General features: G+C 39.6%; 1 non-coding gene across 1 annotated transcript; it reads right to left on the bottom strand.

Annotated features, from left to right (window-relative positions):
* Positions 1–3,776: 3,776 nt before the first annotated feature.
* TRNAS-UGA (transfer RNA serine (anticodon UGA)) lies at positions 3,777–3,856 on the bottom strand. The gene has a single exon. It is a non-coding gene; the product is annotated as a tRNA-Ser (tRNA).
* Between the last annotated feature and the right edge of the window lie 1,088 nt (positions 3,857–4,944).

The following is a 4,944-nucleotide window of genomic DNA, read 5'->3' as shown; positions in this document are numbered from 1 at the left end:
AATCGACGAGAACTCCCCCCTTTATATCATAGCTCAAAATGTAGGAAGCCGCAAAGAATCGGGGCGCTTCCGAGTAAGAATTGAAGTTCGCGGCAGAGGCAAGACATTGCAATGGAAATCTATTCCCAGGAGCGTGACCGGAGACTTAAAGTTCATCATACGAATGAGAGATTGCATGACCTTAAGCATAAAAATGTTAGAGCGGATGCTCGAGAGTCACGTCCTAAATGTGCTGGTGACTATCTTCCCCGTAAGAAATCGAGGGACTGTCGAGGAACCCGAACCAGATAGCGAGGACTGAAAGGGCCCCTGTTTGGCGTCAGATGAGGTTTCCCCTCCTAACGGAACATATATGCATACATATTCGGGAGAGATCGCGTACGAAAACCGCTCTTCCGTGGAAAAAGAGGGTACCAGCCGGCATATTAAAGCTAAACACGCTTTTATCATTTAACCAATTTTTTCCTTTTATCTTTAACAGAAAAGACAATCGTGATGGAGACAGCCTGGAATGCGGACGAAGGCAGCGCCGAGGGAGCAACGGGCCATTCGGTATGGCCAGAAAGCAAATTTACAGTGAACTCGGACACCGTCAGAGGCGCCCTTCGGCGGGTGACTCAAAACCCCCGGCTGGGAAACCCCGAAATAATCCTCTTGCCGCAACGGGCCGAGATAGATCCCAACCTGCGGAGGGAAGTTGAAAAGGCGGTGTCGGCTGCCATAAGCAAGGTAAATTGCATCCCAAAGAGGGACGATTCCCTGCAGGCGGAAAAAGCCCGGTTGCCGCAGATGAGAATCAACAACGCCTTTCCACCTCGGCCCCGACAGGGGGTGGGAAGAGGCCAAGCGATCTTGGAACAGATGAGAAAAATCATCCAGCGCCAAGATCGGGAAAGACAGGCCTTCCGAGAAAAAGAAGAAATGTTCCTGGCAGCGAGGAGAGCCAGAAGTTGGCGCCCCCAACGATAAAAACAAAAAAATAAATCGAAAAAAGGAAGAGGGGGAGAAGAAGAAATGTGAAAACCCCATCGCAATGACGGACGCTCCCTATTCAAGGATTTTGTATCTTTATAATATTTGTTATACTCCTTCGTTTTATAATTATCCATATTAATCATGATGTAGTAAATGTAGTAATAGAAATTTTTCTTATAACCTATATTAAACTTTTTATATTACTTAGTTTGTTTGACGATCAATGTGATAACCGATCGGTCGCGAACCAAAGCGGAAACCCAGCGCAGTTCGGCCGGGGAGACAGAAAACGGGATCGCCGATTCTGCAAGCGCAAAGATCGGACTGGCAACCCGAGATGCCAGGTAAAATGTCGCTAACCTCAGAGCGACATTTTTAAATAACGGGGAGCCATGTAGGGATCACAAAAATATGTAAAAATGGTGAATAATTATAAAGTTCCGAAGTCAAGAAGTTTCAAGAGTCAAATCGTGTCAGGAACATGTGTTAGTGATGTAAACCAGACACGAAAGAAACTCTCCCAAAACTTATCCTAAAACAAACGCGACACGATAATGAATGAGCAAGGGGATGTCAACCGAGAGAGAGGGAGCTTTGTCCAGGTGCTCGTGTATGAGTGTCAGAAACGAGAAACAGAGGGGGGTAAATGGTCACCGAAGCATCTGGCGGACTGCGTGAGGTCAAAAACGTCAAAGAGAGGGCCATAACGGCGGAATATACGAGCACGAACTTCAAAGACTCTGTCAACACCTCTCGGAACTCTCCCGACCCAGATCGGTCTCCGATTTTGCATAGAAACAAAAGAAATGACCAATCGGGGTAAGGAAGAAAAGGAATAGAACCAATCAAAAGGGTGAGATTCAAGAGGGAAAATATTATAAAACTCCCGTCGCGAAGACAGGGGTTCCGCTCCAGACAGAAGAGTCGATTCTCCTGCGGTCCTTCGAACAAGACGTGTGACGATTCTCCTGCGGTCCTTCGAACAAGACGTGCGACGATTCTCCTGCGGTCTTTCGAACAAGACGTGCGACGATTCTCCAGAGTTCGAATTCCTCTCCACCCAGAGTCCACCCAAGTCAAGACGATCCGGAGATCACGGGAAAAGGGACTGTCTCTCCAGAATTAACCGAGGAACGTTCCCAACGTAACAACAACAACGCTAACGATCTAGATCGTATTGTGCTGAAATTATATGTAAGTTAACTTAGTAGTTAGAATAAACGGTTTTGTGTAAGACACTTGTCATCTTTGTCTCCTACCGCCACCACCCACATACGTTTTCGACCCTAGGTTTTCCTGACGCGTGACTAACTGTTTTCCCCTGGAAGTCGGCGGCCTTACAGGTAGACAAGGTAAATAACTGGCTAGCTCAAGAAACTATGTATCAAACTCCTGGATTAATACAGGAGAGCTTCATCCATCCCTATACAGCTTCTCTATCAAGGCAAGAATGGACTTACTTCCAACAAACAACAACAAAAAGTTCTGGAACATGACTACGAATGACAGGTGCTCTCACTGCCAGCAGATAGAAGATGTTCGACATCTTCTCTCATTCTGCCCTTATTATCTACCCCTGAGACGAGAAAGACACAATAAGATTCTGAACCGAATTGTCAAAACAGTTAGATATAACAACAGAGGTAAAAACATAAATGTGAGAATAAATCAGACAATTCCAGAATTAAAAAATGGTACTCTTTGCCCAGATATAGTTGTGGAAGATACACACACCAAAGAGGTAATCATTATAGATCTCGCAATAACAAATTAATATGGTGAAGACTGCCTAGTTAAAGCGAGACAAGCCAAATACATAATTACGAACATATAAAAACCTTCTACAAAACAAAATATTATAAAGTTGTACTTGACACAGTAGTCTTTGGTGCATTAGGAGCAACGGATACAGACAACACACAACTATTTAAAAAATTAAACTCGCCATAAAAATATGTAAAAAAATATGTAAAAAAAGATGCACAAGTTTATTATTAACGACGTCCTATGTTCATGTCACAACACATGGCAAAAAAAATGTACACGATCATAACCTTATATCAATAATCAATACACATGTGTATAAATTTAAAATAAAAACTACTGTAAATATTTACATTGATATAAGTACTATTATATAAACTTCTTGTGTAAGTGCCCCTGAGCTCAAAAACTCTGGGCAGAAACACTAAGGCTTTCACTCAAAATTGTAACAATTGCCGAATACTAATATCTCCCCAAATACAAAATACAAAATAATGTGTTATTATATATGATTTTTATATATAGATGAAAATAAATAAAAGGTTTGATTCCCCCGCCAGGAAGGAAAAAATTTTTTTTCTCTCCTTCTTCCTCAGTCTCCATCACTGTACTACGTTTCTGTCAGGTTTAGAAATTTTGTTGGATGCTACTTTTGTCAAACGGTAATGTTTATAGCAATTGATAGATTTCTATCACCTTTTAATTTCACTACCTCGGATTAAAGCAATCAAAACTCCGTTGAAATTACGTTTTTGGCACGTATGTTGCTTGTTTGGCGATAGGATTTTGTGCAATTTCTTTTCATTTTCTTATGAAAAAGCACAACTCATAGTGATAAGCCAGTCAAATTGTGAATCTTTCTATCAACTCTGTTACCAGCAATAAAATATGATTAGTTTGATGAATGGCATGCTACTCGCAGTAATGGATGACGTCAAAAAGTTCACAGCTAACGCAATTTGTCAACAAAATGCAAAGAGTGTGTCGTACTGAACTCAAAAAAAATTTTTTGTCTACTGGTAGACAAAAACATCAGTTGCAGTTGACAGGATTTGAACCTGCGTGGGAACTGCAATGGATTTCAAGTCCATCACCTTAACCACTCGGCCACGACTGCTTCTGGAGGACAGCCAATATATTTTCCATTATCAATGCGCACTTCTTCATGCTAAAGCAACACCCACTTCGCATAAGAGACATTTCCATTTCAACCAAATCAAGTACAGACATAAAATACAACATAAAATACATAATTGATTTTGTACCTAGTTGCTTTTTCATGTTGCTGTTTGCAACCAAACTTCGAATCAACAGATATGTTTAAACACGCTTGAAGTGCAATATATTCCAATAGATTGCAATCGCAAAATTTGTATCGTGATTTAAGCGACGTTCAGAAAGTCACAAAATGTTTCTTTCTCTGCTGCCAGGTGTCTACGCTGTTGTACCAAGCACACCGACATTTTTCGACAAAATGCTCAATAATGTTAATTCTTGAAAGACATTGTTAAAAATTTCATAATTCAGACTGTCACTTTCCAAGCAGAATTGCTTATCCTTTTATTGACTGAATTTTTACGTTTTTATAAAAAGTATTTGTATACCTGATTTTATCATCAGAAAGGTGTGTGTTTATACAGATAAATAAACAAACAAAAATTAAAATGTATCACAACCATTTTTTAATTTTGATTTTTACATGTCCCGTGAGGGTTTAGAGCACATTTAGCCTTATAAGTTTTTTTTTCTTTTCTTTAATTTTACCAAAAAAATAAAAAAAAAAACAAAATTTTATCAAACCTGATAAGACGTTATTTTGTATTATTAGTCAACTATAACCGAAAATATAGTGTCCTTTTGCCTGCTGCCTCATGCTCAAACCATCCGCCATTGTTTCTTTGACAAGTGGATCAAGGTTACAAGTGGACTTCAGAACTGTTTCTCTTACACATTCTTCTTAGGCTCTTCAGCTAACTTTATACGTTCACGAAATGCTTTGAACGTTCAGAAGATTTTTGGCAAAAACTTTTTAATGTAAGAAAGTACGTATAATACATTACTACATAATAATTGTTTATGTTTTATAACGGTCACTTGTAGATTTATGTTAAAAAGTGAAAATTATATTAGCATTAATTTTATCACGTTAATATTTGCTTGTTTACGAATGAATAATGTAACAGAAAACGGGACCAGCAACGTGAG

This window comes from Centruroides vittatus, unplaced genomic scaffold (genome assembly GCF_030686945.1).
Source record: "Centruroides vittatus isolate TY-2023 unplaced genomic scaffold, ASM3068694v2 contig_250, whole genome shotgun sequence".
Classification (NCBI taxonomy): Eukaryota; Metazoa; Arthropoda; class Arachnida; order Scorpiones; family Buthidae; genus Centruroides; species Centruroides vittatus.
This window is presented reverse-complemented; position numbering and strand designations above follow the sequence as displayed.